General features: G+C 42.5%; 1 pseudogene; it reads right to left on the reverse strand.

Moving 5' to 3' along the window:
- Positions 1-707: 707 nt before the first annotated feature.
- LOC124047009 overlaps positions 708-27363 on the reverse strand; it is a 72659-nt pseudogene continuing 46003 nt past the window's right edge.

Consider the following 27363-nt stretch of genomic DNA (forward strand, 5'->3'; position numbering starts at 1 on the left):
GTGCACAACATTTTAGAGAAATAAGCATTTTGTGCATATGGACAACTTATGGGAACTTTTATTTCAGCTCATGAAACATGGGACCAACACTTTACAATTTGCGTTTACCCTAGGGTCCGGAGTACTACGGGTTTTCTGATGATTAATTGCACCCACCTGGTGTCCCAGGTCTAAATCAGTCCCTGATTAGAGGGGAATCACCCACCTGGTGTCCCAGGTCTAAATCAGTCCCTGATTAGAGGGGAATCACCCACCTGGTGTCCCAGGTCTAAATCAGTCCCTGATTAGAGGGGAATCACCCACATGGTGTCCCAGGTCTAAATCAGTCCCTGATTAGAGGGGAATCACCCACCTGGTGTCCCAGGTCTAAATCAGTCCCTGATTAGAGGGGAATCACCCACATGGTGTCCCAGGTCTAAATCAGTCCCTGATTAGAGGGGAATCACCCAGATGGTGTCCCAGGTCTAAATCAGTCCCTGATTAGAGGGGAATCACCCACCTGGTGTCCCAGGTCTAAATCAGTCCCTGATTAGAGGAGAATCACCCACCTGGTGTCCCAGGTCTAAATCAGTCCCTGATTAGAGGAGAATCACCCACCTGGTGTCCCAGGTCTAAATCAGTCCCTGATTAGAGGGGAATCACCCACATGGTGTCCCAGGTCTAAATCAGTCCCTGATTAGAGGGGAAGAATGAAAAAAGCAGTGGAACTGGCTTCAAGGTCCAGATTTTAATTTGATCTGAATAGATCTTCACGTGTGAACTATGAGATGCAACAACATTGGATGGTTCGACTGTGATACCTCAGGTCATTATGAAGATGTCTTGTAGCACAATAAGGACGAGCGGCTTCTCCTGAGGTGTATTCATTAGTGCACAGCGTAGCAAAACAACTGAAAACGTTTTGCAACGAAACCAAAGAGCTTATATTGGACAAATGTAGGTAGGTCCTTCACCTGTTTTCGTTTGTTTCTGCTTGGTTCCTAGTGAATACACCTCTGGGTCACCTTTCAAAACTACAGACTGGACAAAAAAAAAAAAAAACTTAATTCATAACTTTAGCAAAACATGAATGAAAAGGTTGAACGTCAGACATGAATCAGTCAAACATTCATTAAGACCAGTATGATATCGTATGACTTGTTCTTCTGTGACAGAAAGTAGTATAATATACTCACGTTTGAACAAAAACAAAATCTGAAATAAGTTTGTTAAAAAATAAAATCTTAGAGCACTAAGTATTCAAGTATAATAACAAAAATACTGGCATATACCAACACATGATTCACTATATAACATGGCTCCTCCTGTCAAGGCCTGGATTCAATCTGACCCGCGGTAGAGCGAGCTGGACATTTTAAAGCTCATTTGAAGCCGACACACGGAGCGTTTTACCGTGAATGCGGTCTCTGCAAACGCAGGAAACAATACCTTTTATTAAAAATGTGCTATTGGTCGACAAAATGCGTTGGGGTTGAATCCTGGTCTCAGATCACTTGTTGACTGCTGCCCTGTGGAATGTTGCTTGTGATTTAATGATGTTGGTTGTGATTGGTTGGTTGGTTTGGGATATGATAATGAATTGGGTTTCTGGCAGGTGATTGGTTATCCCATTGTTGAACATGGTTAGACGCATCAGCCACCTCCTTTTTTTTTGTTTGTACAATGGGGGTCTGATGAGATTGGTGTGTTGCTAGGCAGATTATGAGATCTGGTTGTTGAGCTGTCCTGGGTATTTCTCAAACTTCCTCTCTGCCTCCTCACTGAAGGCATCACCTGTAGGGGCAACCGACAGTCAGAGACAGAAAGCAGCGGAAGAGTCTGGAACAAACCAGGAAATGACTCCATATTTCCTCTATAGGACCGTATTCACACTGGTGACCGTTCAATAAAACATGACACATCTCGGTGTACAGCTCCTCACCCATATGGCAGTTGTGAAGCCAGATCCGGTGGCCGTCGTACTTGCAGTTGCATTTCATGGCGTTGTTGGTGAAGTCACTCTCTGCCACTTCAAAGTTTGGATTGATCACAATCTGAAAGGGTGGAACGTCAAACACAAGAGGTAAATGATATGGAGTTCACGTTAAAATGATTCTGTCACTCCGTAATCTGCAGTGTGTCTGGAGGTACCGGCACCTAAGGGCGCTCGGTGTCTGGAGGTACCGGCCCTTTAAGGGCGCTCGGTGTCTGGAGGTACCGACCCTTAAGGGCGCTCGGTGTCTGGAGGTACCGGCCCTTAAGGGCGCTCGGTGTCTGGAGGTACCGGCCCCTAAGGGCGCTCGGTGTCTGGAGGTACCGGCCCCTAAGGGCGCTCGGTGTCTGGAGGTACCGGCCCCTAAGGGCGCTCGGTGTCTGGAGGTACCGGCCCCTAAGGGCGCTCGGTGTCTGGAGGTACCGGCCCTTAAGGGCGCTCTGTGTCTGGAGGTACCGGCCCCTAAGGGCGCTCGGTGTCTGGAGGTACCGGCCCCTAAGGGCGCTCGGTGTCTGGAGGTACCGGCCCCTAAGGGCGCTCGGTGTCTGGAGGTACCGGCCCTTAAGGGCGCTCGGTGTCTGGAGGTAACGGCCCCTAAGGGCGCTCGGTGTCTGGAGGTACCGGCCCCTAAGGGCGCTCGGTGTCTGGAGGTACCGGCCCCTAAGGGCGCTCGGTGTCTGGAGGTACCGGCCCCTAAGGGCGCTCGGTGTCTGGAGGTACCGGCCCCTAAGGGCGCTCGGTGTCTGGAGGTACCGGCCCTTAAGGGCGCTCGGTGTCTGGAGGTAACGGCCCCTAAGGGCGCTCGGTGTCTGGAGGTACCGGCCCCTAAGGGCGCTCGGTGTCTGGAGGTACCGGCCCTTAAGGGCGCTCGGTGTCTGGAGGTACCGGCCCTTAAGGGCGCTCGGTGTCTGGAGGTACCGGCCCTTAAGGGCGCTCGGTGTCTGGAGGTACCGGCCCTTAAGGGCGTTCGGTGAGTTTTCAAAAGGTCCATGAAAAAGCAATGTGGAAATAATAAATGCAGACAGAATAAATGCAGACAGAATAAATGCAGACAGAATAAATGCAGACAGAGTACATGCAGACAGAATAAATGCAGACAGAATAAATGCAGACAGAGTACATGCAGACAGAATAAATGCAGACAGAATAAATGCAAACAGAGTACATGCAGACAGAGTACATGCAGACAGAATACATGCAGACAGAATAAATGCAGACAGAGTACATGCAGACAGAATAAATGCAGACAGAATACATGCAGACAGAATACATGCAGACAGAATACATGCAGACAGAGTACATGCAGACAGAGTACATGCAGACAGAGTACATGCAGACAGAGTACATGCAGACAGAGTACATGCAGACAGAATACATGCAGACAGAATACATGCAGACAGAATAAATGCAAACAGAGTACATGCAGACAGAGTACATGCAGACAGAGTACATGCAGACAGAATACATGCAGACAGAATAAATGCAGACAGAATAAATGCAGACAGAGTACATGCAGACAGAATAAATGCAAACAGAGTACATGCAGACAGAGTACATGCAGACAGAATACATGCAGACAGAATAAATGCAGACAGAGTACATGTAGACAGAATAAATGCAGACAGAATAAATGCAGACAGAATAAATGCAGACAGAGTACATGCAGACAGAATAAATGCAGACAGAGTACATGCAAACAGAGTACATGCAGACAGAATAAATGCAGACAGAATAAATGCAGACAGAATAAATGCAGACAGAGTACATGCAGACAGAATAAATGCAGACAGAGTACATGCAAACAGAGTACATGCAGACAGAATAAATGCAGACAGAGTACATGCAAACAGAGTACATGCAGACAGAATACATGCAGACAGAATAAATGCAGACAGAATACATGCAAACAGAGTACATGCAGACAGAATACATGCAAACAGAGTACATGTAGACAGAATAAATGCAGACAGAGTACATGTAGACAGAGTACATGCAGACAGAATAAATGCAGACAGAGTACATGTAGACAGAATAAATGCAGACAGAATAAATGCAGACAGAATACATGCAGACAGAATAAATGCAGACAGAATAAATGCAGACAGAGTACATGCAGACAGAGTACATGCAGACAGAATACATGCAGACAGAGTACATGCAGACAGAATAAATGCAGAAGAATTTCACACAGTTTGACAACTCAAATAGTTTGCAGACAAAGTACAGTTGCACATTTTGGAAGTTACATGTCAGACAGAGTACATGCAGACAGAATACATGCAAAAATGGTAGTCCAGACAGAATAGGATGCAGACAGAATAAATGCAGACAGAATAAATGCAGACAGAATAAATGCAGACAGAATAAATGCAGACATGCCCTGCTCTCCTTAGAATAAATGCAGACAGAGTACATGCAGATAGAGATACATGCAGAACACAGTACATGCAGACAGAATACATGCAGACAGAGTACATGCAGACAGAATACATGCAGACTTAGAGATACCTGCAGACAGAATACATGCTAGACAGAGAACATGCAGACAGAATAAATAGAGAACACAGATACACTCCTACCTAGAGAACACAGATACACTCCTACCTCTTAGAATACCTGGAGAACACATACATGCAGACAGAATACTCTTAGAGAACACAGATACATGCACCTCTTAGAATAAATGCAGACAGAATACCTGCAGACAGAATAAATGCAGACAGAATAAATGGAGACACAATAAATCCAGACAGAGAACACAGACAGAGTACTTGCAGACAGACTACATGCTAGACAGAGTACACAGACAGACTACCTGCAGAGAACATGCAGACAGATACACTCCTAGACAGAGAACATGCAGACACACTCCTACCATGACAGAACACAGATACATGCAATGCAGACAGAATAAATGCAGACACAATAATTGACAGACAGAATAAATGCAGACAGAGTACACAGACAGAGTACATGCAGACAGACAGACAGATACCTAAAAACAGAATAAATGCAGACAGAGTACATGCAGACAGATTTGCAGACAGACTAATCTTAGACAGAAAAATGCAGATTTGATTACTGGCCATCAGGGAAGTCTGATCATTGCAGACAGAATACATCTGTTCTGATTACATGGACAGAATAAATGTTTTGATTGAATTTCTCCACAGTTTGACAACTCAAATTTGAAGGAGGCCTTATGTTCAAACCTTGGTCATTGCAGTTACACAGGTTTTGGGTTATGATGTCCATGCTGTGGTAGTGGCTTCCCCATGGGGATGCAACAAAAAGAATTATTAAAAATGTTAGTCCACCTGTAGGATATAGTTTCCTGGTTTGATGTCGGTGATGTCGATCCCTGGCATCGATGTCATATCGATACAGGTCCCAACCCATATCTGTGATGCCCTGCTCTACCTGTCATAACTGTTATCATCATACTCATACCTCTTAGAATACCTAGAGAACACAGATAACTGTCCTACCTCTTAGAGAACACAGATACACTCCTACCTGGAGAACACAGATACACTCCTACCTCTTAGAGAACACAGATACACTTTTCCCCTACCTGGAGAACACATATACACTCCTTTGTTCAGAGAACGCAGATACACTCCTACCTCTTGAGAACACGGTTTGTCTTTGTTCAGGGCACATAGCCCAAAGCTTAGAGTTTACTTTGGAGAACACAGATACAGCTTCCTACCTCTTTGATACCTGGAGCACAGCCCAAAGCTTCCTTGTCTTTGAGAACACAGATAGCCCAAAGCTTCAGAGAACAGTTTGTCTTTGTCCAGGGAACACAGAAAGCTTCACGGTTTGTCTTTGTTCAGAGAACACAGCCCAAAGCTTCCTTTGTCTTTGTCCAGAACACAGATACACTCCTACCTGGAGAACACAGATACACTCCTACCTGGTTTGTCCTACCACTTAGCCCAAACACAGGTTTGTCTTTACCTGGAGAACACAGCCCAAAGCTTCCGGTTTACCTTTGTTCAGAGAACACAGAACACTCCTACCTGGAGAACACAGATACACTCCTTTGTCTTAGAGAACACAGCTTCACGGTTTGTCTTTACCTGGAGAACACAGAAAGCTCCTTTGTCTTTGTCCAGAACACAGAAAGCTTCCGGTTTGTCTTTGAGGCACCTGGAGAACACAGACTTCACGGTTTGTCTTTGTTCAGGAACACAGAAAGCTTCCTTTGTCTTTGGAGAACACATATACAAAGCTCCGGTTTGTCTTTGTCCAGAGAACACAGCCCAAAGCTTCCGGTTTGTCTTTGGAGAACACAGAAAGCTCCTACCTCTTAGAGATACCTGGAGAACACAGATACACTCCTACCATCTAATAGAGAACACAGATATTAACTCCTATAATCTTAGAGATTACCTAAACACAATATACTCCTAATCTAATATATTAACAGATATAATCTAATATATTAACTAACTAATATATTAACTAATCTAATGGAGAACACATATATTAACTCCTAATGGAGAACTAATCTAATATATTCCTAATCTAATATATTACCTAAACTAATATATTAACTAATCTAATACTTAAGAACTAACATATTAACTAATCTAATACCTGGAGAACACTAGATATTAACTCCTACCTGGAGAACTAATCTAATATACTCCTAACTAATTATTAATACCTAATATATTAACAATACTAATCCTAATATATTAACTAACTAACTAAGATATTAACTAATCTAATCTAATATATAACTAAGAATCACATATATTAACTAATCTAATCTAATATATTACCTAATCTAATCAATTAATATACTCCTAACCTGGAGAACAATATATTAACTAATCTAATCTAATATATTAAGAACACAGATATATTAACTAATCTAAACACAGATATTAACTAATCTAATGGAGAACTAATATAACAGATATACTCCTAATCTAATCTTATATAACACAATCTAATCTAATATATTAACTAACTAATCAATATATTAACTAACTAATCTAATATAGAACATCTAATATATTAACTAATCTATAATCTAATATATACCTAATCTAATCTAATATATTAACTAATCTAATCTAATATATTAATACCTGGAGAATCTAATATATACACTCCTATCTAATATATTAACTAACAGAATCTAATATATTACCTGGAGAACAAGATACACTCCTACCTGGATTAACTAACATATAACATTCCTACCTAATTAAGATACCTAAGATAATCAGATATATTAACTAACTAATCTAATATATTAACACTAATAACTATTACCTGGAGAACAAGATATTAACTCCTAATCTGGAGAAACAGATATACTCCTAACCTATTAACTAATCTAACCTAAAAAACACAGTTTATTAGACTTTTAATCTAAAAATAACTAATATAATCCAAAATTAGATAATCTAAAATATTTAACTAATATAATCTAATCTATAACTAATCCCTAATCTTAATATATTAAAATATAGGCTAATTTGATTGGCTGGCCATCTAATATATTCTAATATAATCTAATGGCTATTAACTAATCTAATCTGTTCTAATTAATGGAAGTATTAACTAATTTTGATTGGTTTGCCTCCCTAATCTACCCTATTAACTAATCTAATCTCCATATATTAACTAGGCCTTGTGTCCCTCAGCCACCTTAATCCCATTAACTAATCTAATCTAATGGGTGAAGATGTATAATGCTGTGGTAGTGGCTGCATAACTAATGCTAATCTAATCTATTAACTAATTATTAAAAACTATTTACCAGTCTAAGGTAATCTGTCATACCTGTTAACCTAATATACCTGTAATATCTAATATATTAACTAATCTAATCTAACCTATTAACTAACCTAATCTAACCTGTCATTAACTAATCTAATCTAATATATTAACTAATATAATCTAATCTATTAACTAATCTAATCTAATATATGAACTAATCATAATCTATCTTAACTAATCATAATCTAATATAGTAACTAATATATTCTAATATATTTTTCTAATATGTAATATAATCTAATATTCTATCTAATCTAATTATTAACTATGGTTCTATTAATAATCTAATCTAATATATTAACTAATATAATCTAATCTATTAACTAATCTAATCTGATATTGTTTCTAATTAATATATTAACTAATCTAATCTAATATACCCTTTTCCCCCACCTGTTTTGTATTAAGTTAACTTTAATCTTTGTTAGGGCTAATCTAGCCTAAATATTAACTTTGTCTTTATTTCTAATCTAATACATTAGCCCAAAGCTAATCAATATATTAACTTTGTCTTTGTTCAGGGCACATAGCCCAAAGCTTATATTTTGTCTTTGTTCAGGGCACATATAATCAAATCTATTAACTAATTGTCTTTATTAGGGCTAATCTAATCCAATATATTAACGGTTTGTCTTTGTTAGAGCTAACAGAGCCCAAAGCTATTAACGGTTTGTCTTTGTTAACTAATCTAATATCTAAATTAACTAATTAATCTTTATTAGGGCTAATCTAGCCTAATATATTAACTAATCTAATCTAATATATTAACTAATATAATCTAATCTATTAACGGTTTAATCTAATTATTAGAGCTAATCTAATCTAATATATTAACGGTTTGTCTTTGTAACTAATCTAATCTAATCTATTAACCAAATCTAATCTAATATATTGTCTAATTAATATCTAATATTAACTAATCTAATCTAATATATTAACTAATATAATCTAATATATTAACTAATCTAATCTAATATAAACTAATATAATCTAATATATTAACTAATCTAATCTAATCTATTAACTAATCTAATATCTAATATTAACTAATCTAATCTAATATATTAACTAATATAATCTAATATATTAACTAATATAATCTAATATCATATCTAATATAATCATTGAACTCAAGTTTCCGGACAATGTCAAATGGGATACAGCGAAGCCCCTGAGTGAGTTGGGTGGGCAATTACACAGGTACTTTCCCAAAATGGACAACACAAACAACTGGATACGTTATCCCTTTCATGCCCTGCCTCCAGTCCACTTACCGATATCTGAACCAGAGAGCCTCATCGAAATTGCAACAAGCGGTTCTGTAAAAATCTAATTTAAATCAGAAGCCACTGTCAGATTTCTGGATAGGGCTGCGCTCAGAGTATCCTGCCTTGGCAAAAAAGAAACTGATGCCCTTTGCAACCACGTACCTATGTGAGAGTGGATTCTCGGCCCTCACTGGCCTGAACACTAAATGCAGACACAGACTGTGTGTGGAAAATGATTTAAGACTGAGACTCTCTCCAATACAACCCAACATTACAGAGTTATGTGCATCCTTTCAAGCACACCCTTCTCATTAATCCTGTGGTGAGTTATTCACCATTTTAGATGAACAAATAAAGTTTTATATGTAAGATGGTTAAATAAAGAGCAAAATTATTATTATTATATTATTATTTGTGGCCTGGTCCTATAAGAGCTCTTTGTCACTTCCCACGAGCCGGGTTGTGACAAAAACTCACACTCATTCTGATGTTTAATAAATGTATCGTGTAGTGTGTGTGTGTGTGTGTGTGTGTGTGTGTGTGTGTGTGTGTGTGTGTGTGTGTGTGTGTGTGTGTGTGTGGCAGGCTTACAATGATGGCAAAAAAACAACATTTGAGAGTGCGCTGACCCCGGTTCTAGAGGGGGTACGCAGCTGGAGGTTGAATGTTTGAAGGGGTACGGGACTATAGAACGTTTGGGAACCACAAATCTAGATGACTAGGTTGCCATAGTTACCCGTGACAGGCGTGCCAGACCCAGGAGTGGCGTCCGGCCTTGGGTCTGAAGTCGGCCCGTCCGATGTTGTGGATCTGAGAGGAGAACCGTAGCAGGCGGCGGTGTCCGTAGGGCCAGTTAGCACTAGCAGCAGACTTAGACAGACAGTTCTCCTCCGCTGCGCAGTACAACATGTGGAGCGGGCGGTCCTCAATGTACACAGACTGCTGGACCAGGGGAGCATTCAGGACCAGGTCAGACGCAGCTGGGAGGAGGAGAGGAGGAGGAGAGGAGGAGGAGGGGGTGGGGGAGGAGGAGAGGAGGAGATAGGAAGAGGAGAGGGGGGAGGAGGGGTGGGGGAGGAGGAGAGGAGGAGAGGGAGGAGGGGAGGAGAGGAGGAGGAGAGAAGGAGATAGGAAGAGGAGAGGGGGAGGAGAGGAGGGAGGAGAGGAGGAGGATGGGAGACGAGGGAAGAGGAGAGGGGGAGGAGATAGGAAGAGGAGAGGGGGAGGAGAGGAGGAGAGGGGGAGGAGAGGAGGAGAGGAGGAAGAGGAGAGGAGACGAGGGATGAAGAGGAGATAGGAGGAGGAGACGAGGGATGAAGAGGAGGAGAAGAGAGAAGAGGGTAATAACAGTCAAATCGTCAACATGTAGTTTCCAGCTCAATTTTAGTTCCTTCTATGTCAGTTGATTACATTGTATAATAACAGACCAATACTATATCTGTATCAATGTATAATAACAGACCAATACTATATCTGTATCATTGTATAATAACAGACCAATACTATATCTGTATCAATGTATAATAACAAACCAATACTTTATCTAGCTCATACTGGTTGAGCATTCTGGTCACCCACTCTAGAATCGTAGGGTTTATTCATGTTTATGATTCTGTTACTGTGTTACTAACGCTTACGATTGTGTCATAACACTGTTACGTCCAATTATAAACAGCGTAACTCACTCTCTGAACAGATGACGCCGGCAGAGAACTTAGCAGCTGTCTTCTGACAGCTGACGGTTTTGTGATGCTGACAGTGGCTCAGAGACATCTCGCTCCCTGTACACTTCACTCCACTCATCACCATCTCTGTTACGTTACTGCTGTCCCAGTACCATGTTTCCTTAGAGATGGGGGGCGGGGGGGGGGGGGCAGGATAAACAAAACAAACACACAAACAGAGCACAGGCATTAAGAGGTTCTGATTTATAAAGTGTTTTTGCCAGTAACTCAAAGTGCAATACACACATAGAAACAAATAAATCCAAAAGGGTTCTTTAGGTGTCCCCACGGAAGAACCCTCCTAATGACTGTTGTGGGTCCCAGTTAGAACCCGGTTTTTGACTTGAACGTAGAACCCTCTGTGAAAAGGGTTCTATCTGCAACCGAAATGGATTCATCAATGGGTTCAACCATGACGACAGATTCATCAATGGGTTCAACCATGGCGACAGATTCATCAATGGGTTCAACCATGACGACAGATTCATCAATGGGTTCAACCATGGCGACAGATTCATCAATGGGTTCAACCATGGCGACAGATTCATCAATGGGTTCAACCATGGCGACAGATTCATCAATGGGTTCAACCATGGCGACAGATTCATCAATGGGTTCAACCATGGCGACAGATTCATCAATGGGTTCAACCATGGCGACAGATTCATCAATGGGTTCAACCATGGCGACAGATTCATCAATGGGTTCAACCATGGCGACAGCCAAAAGAGCCCTTTTATGTTCTACATCAAGGATGGGCAACTTTCGTCACCCCTTTTCCCCCATCTAGCACACCTGACTCCAATAATCAACTAATTATGATCTTCAATTTAGAACGTGATTAGTTTAATCAGGGTTGGGAAAAACTGTGACAACACTCTGGCCCCCTAAAGACTGGAGTTGCCCATCCCCGTTCTAGAGAAAACTTTTTTTTGTTTTCTTGTGTACTGGGGAAACTCACCTCTTCCTCATCCAACTCATCCACCACCAATGTGTAGCACCCACCTGAGTGATGCAACTCATTTGTGCCAGAATGGTCACCACACATCAGCTAGCAAGTTGGAGAGGTGAGGAGTGATATACAGTATGTCAATTAGGTTAGCATTCATGCTAATTTATGGCAGATAAATGCATTTAAATTTGTGCACAATCAACAATTTATAAACGACTGATGAAATTGATTGCCCATCTCATCAAACTGCCTGGGAAAAGCCACTTGCTCAGCCTCTGACTAAAAGACACCTTACAACTATGATAAGGCAGTACAGTAGAATACCTTAACTCAGAGAACTATTGACTTTCTTCTCTGTGCTTTAAAGAAAAGAGAAACCCGAACGCTGCTCTTGCTGGTAGCATAGCTTGATTAAAGAGCAGTGTGCCGGTTTCTCTTTTCTTGGACGTTAATTACCTTCAACAAGATAACTCCGATGTGAGTCTCTGTCAGGTAAGACAACTACATATCCCTGTATGGTGATAAGGGAGTAGAATACCTTGGCTCGTAGGAATGAGCCGCGGTATTTACATTTCTTCTTCTCCCAGTGTTTACTCACAGTGATGGCATGCATGGAGTATCCCAGGCCTAGCTGTCTGCAGGCTACCATGGCCTCTTTAGTGGTCCAGCCTGCAGAGCACACTGTGCCCCACCGCGCCCCCACCTGAACCTCCACACGGCCCTCATAGTACGTCCTGCCTCCCACGATACGCACCTGCAGAAGGGCCCTAGGGGATGTCAGTGATAGGCCACTTTCTGTGCATTTCCACTGGGGATTTACGTCTCAGACTTATCCCCAAGGAGACGTCAATCAGATGTCCTGTCTGTAGTCTGGTCCTCCAATACCCCCAACACTCTGGTCCTCCAGTACCCCCAACACTCTGGTCCTCCAGTACCCCCAACACCCTGGTCCTCCAGTACCCCCAACACCCTGGTCCTCCAGTACCCCCCAACACTCTGGTCCTCCAGTACCCCCAACACCCTGGTCCTCCAGTAGCCCCCAACACTCTGGTCCTCCAGTACCCCCAACACTCTGGTCCTCCAGTACCCCCAACACCCTGGTCCTCCAGTACCCCCAACACCCTACCCCCAACACCCTGGTCCTCCAGTACTCTGGTCCTCCCCCAACACCCTGGTCCTCCAGTACCCCTACACCCTGGTCCTCCAGTACCCCAACACTCTGGTCCTCCAATACCCCCAACACTCTGGTCCTCCAGTACCCCCAACACCCTGGTCCTCCAGTACCCCCAACACCCTGGTCCTCCAGTACCCCCAACACCCTGGTCCTCCAGTCCCCCCAACACCCTGGTCCTCCAGTACCCCCAACACCCTGGTCCTCCAGTAGCCCCCAACACTCTGGTCCTCCAGTACCCCCAACACTTTGGTCCTCCAGTACCCCCAACACCCTGGTCCTCCAGTACCCCCAACACCCTGGTCCTCCAGTAGCCCCCAACACTCTGGTCCTCCAGTACCCCCAACACCCTGGTCCTCCAGTAGCCCCCAACACTCTGGTCCTCCAGTACCCCCAACACTCTGGTCCTCCAGTACCCCCAACACCCTGGTCCTCCAGTACCCCGAAACACCCTGGTCCTCCAGTACCCCCAACACCCTGGTCCTCCAGTACCCCCAACACCCTGGTCCTCCAATACCCCCAACACCCTGGTCCTCCAGTACCCCCAACACCCCAACACCCTGGTCCTCCAGTACCCCCAACACCCTGGTCCTCCAGTACCCCCAAACACCCTGGTCCTCCAGGACCCCCAACACCCTGGTCCTCCAGTAACCCTCAACACCCTGGTCCTTCAGTACCCCCAACACCCTGGTCCTCCAGTACACCCCCCCCCAACACCCTGGTCCTCCAGTACCCCCAACACCCTGGTCCTCCAGTACCCCCAACACCCCAAAACCCTGGTCCTCCAGTAACCCCTACACCCTGGTCCTCCAGTACCCCCAACACCCTGGTCCTCCAGTACCCCCAACACCCTGGTCCTCCAGTACCCCCAACACCCTGGTCCTCCAGTACCCCCCAACACCCTGGTCCTCCAGTACCCCCAACACCCTGGTCCTCCAGTACCCCCAACACCCTGGTCCTCCAGTACCCCCAACACCCTGGTCCTCCAGTACCTCCAACACCCTGGTCCTCCAGTACCCCCAACACCCTGGTCCTCCAGTACCCCCAACACCTTGGTCCTCCAGTACCCCCAACATCCTGGTCCTCCAGTACCCCCAACACCCTGGTCCTCCAGTACCCCCAACACCCTGGTCCTCCAGTACCCCCAACACCCTGGTCCTCCAGTACCCCCAACACCCTGGTACTCCAGTACCCCCAACACCCTGGTCCTCCAGTACCCTGGTCCCCCCCCCAACACCCTGGTCCTCCAGTACCCCCAACACCCTGGTCCTCTAGTACCCCCAACACCCTGGTCCTCCAGCACCCCCAACACCCTGGTCCTCAGTACCCCCAACACCCCTACACCCTGGTCCTCCAGTACCCCCAACACCCCTACACCCTGGTCCTCCAGTACCCCCAACACCCCTACACCCTGGTCCTCCAGTACCCCCAACACCCTGGTCCTCCAGTACCCCCTACACCCTGGTCCTCCAGTACCCCCAACACCCTGGTCCTCTAGTACCCCCAACACCCTGGTCCTCTAGTACCCCCAACACCCTGGTCCTCCAGTAGCCCCCAACACCCTGGTCCTCCAGTACCCCCAACACCCTGGTCCTCCAGTAGCCCCCAACACCCTGGTCCTCCAGTACCCCCAACACCCTGGTCCTCCAGTACCCCCAACACCCCTACACCCTGGTCCTCCAGTACCCCCTACACCCTGGTCCTCCAGTACCCTCCAGTACCCCCAACACCCTAGAATAACATGTCAGTCCTTGAGGGCCCAGTGTCTCATAGAATAACATGTCAGTCCTTGAGGGCCCAGTGTCTCATAGAATAACATGTCAGTCCTTGAGGGCCCAGTGTCTCATAGAATAACATGTCAGTCCTTGAGGGCCCAGTGTCTCATAGAATAACATGTCAGTCCTTGAGGGCCCAGTGTCTCATAGAATAACATGTCAGTCCTTGAGGGCCAGGGGTTTGCTGATGCAGCTGCTGCTGTGAGATTAGTCCATAGACTCATAGAATAAACATGTCAGAATGTTCATGTCAGGGTGAGTCATGGAGCGAGGGAGCCACATTGGTTCCTTCCTGGTGGGTAGGGAGAACCAATGAGGTGTCGCCACCTGGTATGTTATGGTTGGCTGTTGGCTCATCACCCGCAGCAATGGGGTGGGGTTGGGGGATTTAGTATAAACCAGTGGTATTCAAACTTGTCAAGTGAGGACCTAATTTTTTACCCGAGAATTTCTGGGGACCCAATTTTTTCTTATCTCCTATCAAAATTGAGTTAACAAATACATACTCAATAAAATGTTATTTTCAAATTATCTTTCTCAATATGGAATGGAGTTTGCATATTGTCCCATAAAAGGATCTGTACTCTGCATTTTCGGTTTTAAAATTTGGCGACCACACTGCAATTACCCAGCGTGACCCCAACTCTGAATACCACTGGTCTATTGGTTAAGACAGTGAGAGGTCCGCGGACGATGTCTGATTCGTTACATTATCATGAGGGGATTCATGTATTATCATGATTGGTTGAGGGGATGTACGTGTGTTCCATAGTTGCCATGGTAAGTGAGGTTGGAGATTCATGGTAATTGTAGTCCACAGTTATAATCTGGTTTGAGCATATTATATTAGCAGTGGAAAAGCAGTTAGCTTGGCTAATAGACCTACTTGCAGGCCGTTGTTAGCGTAGCCTAGCCCCAGCTGTCTGCAGGCCACCATGGCCTCCTTGGTGCCCCAGGCCCCTCCACATATCAGGCCCCAGCTCCTGGTCCCGTTAGCCTCTGTGCTCAGCACCTCCACCCGCCCCTCATACCGCGTACGGCCCCCTGTCAGGCGGATCTGTGGGGGCAGACGGGTTAGGAAGCAGAGGGCGGGTGTGTACGAGTAGGAGTGCGAAGATGGGGGAAGTAAGGTCCGGCTGAATACAGGACATTTAGCCACACTCTTCGAAAAACGGGTTCCAAAAGGGTTCTTCGTCTGTCCCCATAGGATAACCTTTTTGGTTCTAGGTAGAACCTTTTTGGTTCTAGGTTTTTGGTTCTAGGTAGAACCTTTTTGGTTCTAGGTAGAACCCTTTTGGGTTCCGTGTAGAACCCTCTGTGGAAAGGTTCTAGATACAGTGCATTCGGAAAATATTCAGACCCCTTGATTTTTTTACGTCATTTTGTTACGTTACAGCCTTATTCTAGAATAGATTCAATGGTTTCTTTCCCTCATCAATCAATAGCCCATAACAGGTTGTTTTTTTCTCAAAATATTCCATTTACATAAGTATTAAGACCCATTATTCTCATCAGATTCTCTCAAGCTCTGTCAGGTTGGATGGGGAGCGTTGCTGCACAGCTATTTTCAGGTCTCTCCAGAGATGTTTGATCAGGGTTCAAGTCCGGGCTCTGGCTGGGCCACTCAAGGACATTCAGAGACTTATCCTGAAGCCACTCCTGGTTTGTCTTGGCTGTGTGCTTAGGGTCGTTGTCCTGTTGGAAGGTGAACCTTCGCCCCAGTTATTACGTTCTGACCTTAGTTCTTTTGTTTTGTCTTTGTTTTAGTATGGTCAGGGTGTGAGTTGGGTGGGTTGTCTATGTTCCTTTTTCTATGTTTTGGGATTTCTGTGTTTGGCCTGGTATGGTTCTCAATCAGAGGCAGCTGTCAATCGTTGTCCCTGATTGAGAACCATACTTAGGTAGCCTGGTTTCACTTTTGAGTGGTGGGTGATTGTTTCCTGTGTCTGTGTTTGTACCATACGGGAATGTTTCGATCTTCGTTTGTCCATTCACGTTGTTATTTTGTATTTTGTAGTGTTCAGTGTTATATATTAAAATGGACACTTACCACGCTGCACATTGGTCCGACCTCTCTTACTCCTCTCTTACTTCTCGTCAGAAGAAGAGGAGAATCGTTACACCAGTCTGAGGTCCTGAGAGCTCTGGAGCAGGTTTTCATCAAGGATCTCTCTGCATTTAGCTCTGTTATCTTTCTCTCAATCCTGACTAGTCTCCCAGTCCTTGACACTGCATAACATCCCCACAGCATGATGCTGCCAGCACCATACTTCACCGTAGGGATGGAGCAAGGTTTCTTCCAGACGTGATGCTTGGCATTCAGGCCAAAGAGTTCAATCTTGGTTTCATCAAACCAGAGAATCTTGTTTTTCATGGTCTGAGAGTCCTTTAGGTGTCTTTTGGCAAACTACCAGCGGGCTGTAATGTGCTTTTTACTGAGGAGTGGCTTCTGTCTGGCCACTCTACCATAAAGGCCTGATTGGTGGAGTGCCGCAGAGATGGTTGTCCTTCTGGAAGGTTCTCCCATCTCCACACAGGAACTCTGGAGCTCTGTCAGAGTGATCATCAGGTTCTTGGTCAAGGCCCTTCTCCCCTGATTGCTCATTTTGGATGGGCAGCCAGCTCTAGGAAGAGTCTTGGTGGTTCCAAACTTCTCCCATTTAAGAATGATGGAGGCCACTGTGTTATTGGGGACAATTCTTTGGTACCCTTCCTCAGATCTGTGCCTCGACACAATCCTGTCTCTGCGCTCTACGGACAATTCCTTTGACCTCATGGCTTGGTTTTTGGTCTGACATGCACTGTCAACTTGTGGGACCTTATATAGATATGTAGACAGGTGTGCCTTTCCAAATCATGTGCAATCAATTGAATTTACCACAGGTGGACTCCAATGAAATTGTAGAAACATCTCAAGGATGATCAATGGAAACAGGATGTACCTGAGCTCAATATTGAGTCTCATAGCAAAGGGTCTGAATACCTATGTATATAATGCATTTCTGGAGAAAAAAATATATATTTGTTACACTTGCGGACATTTCTAAAAATCTGTTTTCACTTTGTCATTATGGTTTATTGTGTGTAGATTTTACTTAATTCCATCCTTTATTAGAATAAGGCTGTAACGTAACAAAATGTACAAAAAGTCAAGGGGTCTGAATACTTTCCGAATGCTCTGTAAGCACCTTGTTTTCTAAGAGTGTAGACATACTATGTCTGCATCTCAAATGGATCCCTGTTCCCTATATAGTGCACTACTATAGACCAGGGCCCTATAGAACCCTGTTCCCTATATAGTGCACAACTATAGACCAGGGCCCTATAGAACCCTGTTCCCTATATAGTGCACTACTATAGACCAGGGCCCTATAGAACCTTGTTCCCTATATAGTGCACTACTATAGACCAGGGCCCTATAGAACCCTGTTCCCTATATAGTGCACTACTGTAGACCAGGGCCCTATAGAACCCTGTTCCCTATATAGTGCACTACTATAGACCAGGGCCCTATAGAACCCTGTTCCCTATATAGTGCACTATTATAGACCAGGGCCCTATAGAACCCTGTTCCATATATAGTGCACTACTATAGACCAGGGCCCTATAGAACCCTATTCCCTGTTGAACAGGACTAATTGGGTGCTATACATTAGGTTAAGGGTTATTGAAGCTCTTTGTTATGTATTGTTATGTAGTGTTAAAGGCATGTATTGTTATGTATTATTATGTATTGTTATGTAGTGTTATGTAGTGTTATGTAGTGTTATGTATTGTTATGTATTGTTATGTAGTGTTATGTATTATTATGTAGTGTTATGTAGTGTTATGTATTGTTAAAGGCATGTATTGGTATGTATTGTTATGTAGTGTTATGTAGTGTTATGTATTGTTAAAGGCATGTATTGGTATGTAGTGTTATGTAGTGTTATGTAGTGTTATGTAGTGTTATGTATTGTTATGTAGTGTTATGTATTGTTAAAGGCATGTATTGGTATGTATTGTTATGTAGTGTTATGTATTGTTATGTAGTGTTATGTAGGGTTATGTATTGTTAAAGGCATGTATTGGTATGTATTGTTATGTAGTGTTATGTAGTGTTATGTATTGTTATGTAGTGTTATGTTTTGTTAAAGGCATGTATTGGTATGTATTGTTATGTAGTGTTATGTAGTGTTATGTATTGTTAAAGGCATGTATTGGTATGTATTGTTATGTAGTGTTATGTATTGTTATGTATTGTTATGTAGTGTTATGTATTGTTAAAGGCATGTATTGGTATGTATTGTTATGTAGTGTTATGTAGTGTTATGTAGTGTTATGTATTGTTATGTATTGTTATGTAGTGTTATGTATTGTTAAAGGCATGTATTGGTATGTATTGTTATGTAGTGTTATGTATTGTTATGTATTGTTATGTAGTGTTATGTATTGTTAAAGGCATGTATTGGTATGTATTGTTATGTAGTGTTATGTATTGTTATGTATTGTTATGTAGTGTTATGTATTGTTAAAGGCATGTATTGGTATGTATTGTTATGTAGTGTTATGTAGTGTTATGTAGTGTTATGTATTGTTATGTATTGTTAAAGGCATGTATTGGTATGTATTGTTATGTAGTGTTATGTAGTGTTATGTATTGTTAAAGGCATGTATTGGTATGCATTGTTATGTAGTGTTAAATGCATGTATTGTTATGTATTGGTATGTATTGTTATGTATTGTTATGTAGTGTTATGTAGTGTTATGTATTGTTATGTATTGTTAAAGGCATGTATTGGTATGTATTGTTATGTATTGTTAAATGTATGTATTGTTATGTAGTGTTAAAGGCATGTATTGTTATGTATTGTTATGTAGTGTTATGTAGTGTTATGTAGTGTTATGTAGTGTTATGTATTGTTAAAGGCATGTATTGGTATGTATTGTTATGTAGTGTTATGTAGTGTTATGTATTGTTATGTATTGTTAAAGGCATGTATTGGTATGTATTGTTATGTAGTGTTATGTAGTGTTATGTATTGTTAAAGGCATGTATTGGTATGCATTGTTATGTAGTGTTAAATGCATGTATTGTTATGTATTGGTATGTATTGTTATGTATTGTTATGTAGTGTTATGTAGTGTTATGTATTGTTATGTATTGTTAAAGGCATGTATTGGTATGTATTGTTATGTATTGTTAAATGTATGTATTGTTATGTAGTGTTAAAGGCATGTATTGTTATGTATTGTTATGTATTGTTATGTAGTGTTATGTAGTGTTATGTAGTGTTATGTAGTGTTATGTATTGTTAAAGGCATGTATTGGTATGTATTGTTATGTAGTGTTAAAGGCATGTATTGTTATGTATTGGTATGTATTGTTATGTAGTGTTATGTATTGTTAAAGGCATGTATTGGTATGTATTGTTATGTATTGTTATGTAGTGTTATGTATTGTTTTGTATTGTTATGTATTGGTATGTATTGTGATGTATTGTTATGTATTGTTAAAGGTATGTATCCAATTTGTAAGTCGCTCTGGATAAGAGCGTCTGCTAAATTACTTAAATGTAAATGTAAATGTATTGTTAAAGGCATGTATTGGTATGTATTGTTAAAGTTATGTATTGTTATGTATTGTTATGTAGTGGTATGTAGTGGTATGTATTGTTATGTATTGTTATGTAGTGGTATGTATTGTTATGTGTTGTTATGTAGTGGTATGTATTGGTATGTATTGTTAAAGTTATGTATTGTTATGTATTGTTAAAGGCATGTATTGTTATGCATTGGTATGTATTGTTAAAGGCATGTATTGTTATGTATTGGTATGTATTGTTAAAGGTATGTATTGTTATGTATTGGTATGTATTGTTAAATGTATGTATTGGTATGTATTGTTAAAGGTATGTATTGTTATGTATTGTTATGTATTGTTAAAGGCATGTATTGTTATGTATTGGTATGTATTGTTAAAGTTATGTATTGTTAAAGTTATGTATTGGTATGTATTGTTAAAGTTATGTATTGTTAAAGGCATGTATTGTTATTTATTGTTAAAGGCATGTGTTTGATGAGAGTAAATAAAGGACATCATGACACACATCACATAGTCAGGATGCGTCCAGGTTTACATCTCTGATCACAATACTACTAAGATCAAGGTACACAATACTACTAAGATTGTATTGAACATTACTACAGCATTTCTGCCCAATCAGGGATCTATCAACACATCGCCGATCAATAAACTGTTAAAAATTCACAGTAAATATAATACCTCCCCACCTCCCCCGTTTGCTTAACTATATTTTTACTTAAGCCTAGATTCAATCTGTAGTGCTGAAAGTCAACAGTATATTACATTTCATTTTAAATTTAAAGGCAATGTTCCCGTGTCCGGTAAACACTGTATTACTGTAAACACTGTATTACTGTAAACACTGCATTACTGTAAACACTGCATTACTGTAAACACTGCATTACTGTAAACACTGTATTACTGTAAACACTGCATTACTGTAAACACTGTATTACTGTAAACACTGTATTACTGTAAACACTGCAATACTGTAAACACTGCATTACTGTAAACACTGTATTACTGTAAACACTGCATTATTGTAAACACTGCATTACTGTAAACACTGCATTACTGTAAACACTGTATTACTGTAAACACTGTATTACTGTAAACACTGCATTACTGTAAACACTGTATTACTGTAAACACTGTATTACTGTAAACACTGTATTACGGTAAACACTGTATTACTGTAAACACTGAATTACGGTAAACACTGCATTACTGTAAACACTGTATTACTGTAAACACTGCATTACTGTAAACACTGTATTACGGTAAACACTGTATTACTGTAAACACTGAATTACGGTAAACACTGCATTACTGTAAACACTGCATTACTGTAAACACTGCATTACTGTAAACACTGCATTACTGTAAACACTGTATTACTGTAAACACTGTATTACTGTAAACACTACGGTAAACACTGTATTACTGTAAACACTGTAAACACTGCATTACTGTAAACACTGTATTACGGTAAACACTGTATTACTGTAAACACTGTATTAATGTAAACACTGCATTAATGTAAACACTGTATTACGGTAAACACTGCATTACTGTAAACACTGTATTACTGTAAACACTGTATTACGGTAAACACTGCATTACTGTAAACACTGTATTAATGTAAACACTGCATTACTGTAAACACTGTATTACGGTAAACACTGTATTACTGTAAACACTGTATTACTGTAAACACTGTATTATGTCGGCTCAATCAAAAGTTCCCTTTAAATTTCAACACTGATCTTCAGCGCTACTAGTTTAGACTAGTTTAGACTAGTTATGTGTGGTATGACTTGTATGATCACATGAACATCATCTTGTCAAATACGGGTACAACGTGTTTACAGTAAAACAGGAAATCAGTAAAACAGGAAATGACACTAACTGGCCCCTCTGGGATGATTGAAGTTCATTAAACAGAATGGAACTGAGTTTAAACTGAATTAGTTAGTCTCTGACCGAGTTCTCCAGAGCCATGTATGGAGTGTTGCACCTCACAGCAGCGTCTTCTACATGCTGGCAGTCCTCTGAGGTTATGTTCTTAAAGCCACAGTTCCACATCGACTTCTCCGTCCCCAGACACTGGACCTCATTCATGTGGATAGGACCCATCCCTAAAGACACACACACACACACACACACACACACACACACACACACACACACACACACACACACACACACACACACACACACACACACACACACACACACACACACACACACACACACACACACACACACACACACACACACACACACACACACACACACACACACACACACACAGCTGTATCACTCACTCCCTTCATTGTGAGGTAATAACATGGTAAAACACTTCATTGACATATATATAATATATGCCATTTAGCAGACGCTTTTATCCAAAGCGACTTACAGTCATGTGTGCATACATTCTACGTATGGGTGGTCCCGGGGATCGAACCCACTACCCTGGCGTTACAAGCGCCATGCTCTACCAACTGAGCTACAGAAGGACCACATAGACATAGACATAGATATAAGGGCTTGACATAAAAGTCAGATAAATTAAAATAAGATTTTTGCTGGACACAGCTTGTTTTGTGGGAAGACAGGGGTTTAGGTCGCCTGGGAAACCACGTCAAAGACTTGAATACGTTTTTGGGAGAAATCATTACCAAAAGCATATTTCTTTCCCAAACCTCTTATGAACTAAAAAAAAAAAATGTTTAAAAAAAATATAACGAAATGTTTCACCATGTGTCACACCCTGACCCTAGAGATATTTTTATTCTCTATGTTTGGTTGGTCAGGGTGTGACTCGGGTGGGAAACTCTATGTTCTGTATTTCTATGTTTTCTATTTCTTTGTGTTTGGCCGGGTGTGGTTCTCAATCAGGGACATGCTGGTCATTTATGATCATTTCCAGGGAGTTTTTCCACCCTCATAGCCTGGTTCCTCTCTACCCAGCACAGCCAATAGAGGACTGGCCACCCCTCATAGCCTGGTTCCTCTATAGGTTTCTTCCTAGGTTTTGGCCTTTCTAGGGAGTTTTTTCCTAGCCACCGTGCTTCTACACCTGCATTTGCTTGCTGTTTGGGGTTTTAGGCTGGGTTTCTGTACAGCACTTTGAGATATCAGCTGATGTACGAAGGGCTATATCAATACATTTGTTTTGATTTGATTCGATTTGACAGCTGTCTATCGTCGTCTCTGACTGGGGAATCATACTTAGGCAGCCTTTTTCCTTTTGCATTTTGTGGTAGTTGTCTTTGTTAGTGACCTGTAGTCAGCTTCACATTCGTTTTTCTTTTTTGTGTTGTTTCTTGTTTTTGTTGCTGACATTTATAATAAAGAGAAATGTACGCTCACCACGCTGTACCTTGATCCAGTCATTTCCACGAAGAAGACGCACGTGACACCATGTGTGTAATACCATTAATATATTAATATTAATTAATTAATATATATACACTACCAGTCAGAAGTTTGGACACCTGCTCATTCAAGGTTTTTTCTTATTTATTTATTTCTCTTATTTTCTACATTGTAGAATAACAGTGAAGACATCAAAACTGTGAAATAACACATATGGAATCATGTAGTGACCAAAAAAAGTGTTTAAAAAAATAAACATTCTTGGCATTCTCTCAGCCAGGTAGTCAAGCTGAATGTAGTCAACCAGATGAAACTGGCTCTCAAAAGGACCGCCACAGGAAAGGAAGACAACAGGACAACGGCCCTAAGCACGCAGCCAAGACACTCAGGACCTTAGACTCGGGCAGAGGTTCACCTTCCAGCAGGACAACGGCCCTAAGCACGCAGCCAAGACACTCAGGACCTTAGACTCGGGCAGAGGTTCACCTTCCAGCAGGACAACGGCCCTAAGCACGCAGCCAAGACACTCAGGACCTTAGACTCGGGCAGAGGTTCACCTTCCAGCAGGACAATGACTCTAAGCACGCAGCCAAGACACTCAGGACCTTAGACTCGGGCAGAGGTTCACCTTCCAGCAGGACAACGGCCCTAAGCACGCAGCCAAGACACTCAGGACCTTAGACTCGGGCAGAGGTTCACCTTCCAGCAGGACAACGGCCCTAAGCACGCAGCCAAGACACTCAGGACCTTAGACTCGGGCAGAGGTTCACCTTCCAGCAGGACAATGACTCTAAGCACGCAGCCAAGACAATGCAGGAGTGGCTTCGGGACAAGTCTCTGAATGTCCTTGAGTGTCCCAGCCAGAGCCCGGACCTGAAACCGATCAAACATCTCTGGAGAGACCTGAAAATAGCTGTCCAGCAACGCTCCCCATTCAACCTGACAGAGCTTGAGAGGATCTGCAGAGAAGAATGGGAGAAACTCCCCAAATACAGTTTTGCCAAGCTTGTAGCGTCATACTCAAGAAGACCAGCGGCTGTAATCGCTGCCAAAGGTGCTTCAACAAAGTACTGAGTGAAAGGTCTGAATACTTATGTAAATGTGATATTTCAGTTTCTCATAAATTAGCAAAATTTTCTAAAAACATGTTTTTGCTTCGTCATTATGGGGTATTGTGTGTAGATTGATAAGGGTAAAAAAACAATTGAATCAATTTTAGAGTAAGGCTGTAACGTAACAAAATGTGGAAAAAGGTTATGGGGTCTCAATGCTTTCCCGAAGGCACTGTGTTTACAGATTTTTTAAAAGTCTTTTAACACTTTATAGAGACAAGTTGGAAATCAAAGGGAGAGATTGAAAGAGAAACAGTGGGAAGTGGACACAGGGACACGGTCTTCAGTTGGACGTCGTATATGTGACTGTTCTGGGAGTGTAACCACTACACCAAGTCTCTGCACAAATCCATTGATCTACATAAGGTTAAACCACAGTGCTCAGTCCTCACCTTCTCCCATGCGAGCTCCAGTCAGAGCCTCCTTGGCGGATCCGAAGCCCAGCTCCCTGCACACAACGCTGGCTGACAGCAGGGTCCAACGGTCGTCACACACCGTGCCCCACTCATTGTTCTTCAGCACCTCCACTCTGCCCTCACCCAGCTTGGCACCACCCTTCAGCCTCACCGTGCTCTGATGGGAGAGGAAAGCAAGGGACACAGTTGACTTACAAAGATACAGGAGAGGAGAGGAGAGGAGAGAGGAGAGGAGAGGAGAGGAGAGGAGAGGAGAGGAGAGGAGAGGAGAGGAGAGGAGAGGAGAGGAGAGGAGAGGAGAGGAGAGGAGAGGAGAGGAGAGGAGAGGAGAGGAGAGTTAACTCACTGTGTTCTACAGACAGGAGACAGTTAACTCACTGTGTTCTACAGATAGAAGACAGTTAACTCACTGTGTTCTACAGACAGGAGACAGTTAACTCACTGTGTTCTACAGACAGAAGACAGTTAACTCACTGTGTTCTACAGACAGAAGACAGTTAACTCACTGTGTTCTACAGACAGGAGACAGTTAACTCACTGTGTTCTACAGACGGGAGACAGTTAACTCACTGTGTTCTACTGACAGAAGACAGTTAACTCACTGTGTTCTACAGACAGGAGACAGTTAACTCACTGTGTTCTACTGACAGAAGACAGTTAACTCACTGTGTTCTACAGACAGGAGACAGTTAACTCACTGTGTTCTACAGACAGGAGACAGTTAACTCACTGTGTTCTACAGACAGGAGACAGTTAACTCACAGTGTTCTACAGACAGGAGACAGTTAACTCACTGTGTTCTACAGACAGGAGACAGTTAACTCACTGTGTTCTACTGACAAAAGACAGTTAACTCACTGTGTTCTACAGACAGGAGACAGTTAACTCACTGTGTTCTACTGACAGAAGACAGTTAACTCACTGTGTTCTACAGACAGGAGACAGTTAACTCACTGTGTTCTACTGACAGAAGACAGTTAACTCACTGTGTTCTACTGACAGAAGACAGTTAACTCACTGTGTTCTACAGACAGGAGACAGTTAACTCACTGTGTTCTACTGACAGAAGACAGTTAACTCACTGTGTTCTACAGACAGGAGACAGTTAACTCACTGTGTTCTACAGACAGGAGACAGTTAACTCACTGTGTTCTACAGACAGGAGACAGTTAACTCACTGTGTTCTACCGACAGGAGACAGTTAACTCACTGTGTTCTACAGACAGGAGGCAGTTAACTCACTGTGTTCTACAGACAGGAGACAGTTAACTCACTGTGTTCTACAAACAGAAGACAGTTAACTCACTGTATTCTACTGACAGGAGACAGTTAACTCACTGTGTTCTACAAACAGAAGACAGTTAACTCACTGTGTTCTACAAACAGAAGACAGTTATAACTCACTGTGTTCTACAGACAGGAGACAGTTAACTCACTGTGTTCTACAAACAGAAGACAGTTAACTCACTGTGTTCTACAGACAGAAGACAACACAGAGCAGGAACACCAAACTGGCCAGATTAAAAAACTGTAGATGAAGCGTGAATTTGCCAGCTTCAAGTCTATGCAATGCTAGTGAGACACAAATGCACGTACACACACACACACACACACACACACACACACACACACACACACACACACACACACACACACACACACACACACACACACACACACACACACACACACACACACACACACACACACACACACACACTACTACTACTACTAATTACCGTAGTTTTGAGCTTCTTCTTCTTCAGTCCGTTGTTCTGTACGTACAGGGGTCCGGGTACACAGCTGACCACGGCTGGCATGCCACCTTCACACGACTCTGTGGCATTACCTATGGAGTGAAAGTAGACTCAGGAATGATGTAAATACACAGAATATAACTCACAAATATGCACAGTGAATATATTCAACATAACTCTGGTCTGAACATGGTGCCTATTTGTTGGGGTATGTTCTATATATTTACAACGTTCTGAGAGTCCAATCTCTCTGTATAATTACCCTTGTTGGTCTCCAGGGGGCAGGCTGCCAGATGGACTTCAGTGCCAACACATGCCACAGAGTGGAGGCGGTACCGGTGCTTCTGCCGCTCTGTGTTCAGTCTGGAGGGGTTTGAATGGGGGAGGAGGAGGGGGAGGCGGAAGAGGAGGAGGAGGGGGAGGAGGAGGAAGAGGAAGAGGAGGAGGAAGAGGAGGAGGAGGAG

This window comes from Oncorhynchus gorbuscha, linkage group LG10 (assembly GCF_021184085.1).
Source record: "Oncorhynchus gorbuscha isolate QuinsamMale2020 ecotype Even-year linkage group LG10, OgorEven_v1.0, whole genome shotgun sequence".
NCBI lineage: Eukaryota > Metazoa > Chordata > Actinopteri > Salmoniformes > Salmonidae > Oncorhynchus > Oncorhynchus gorbuscha.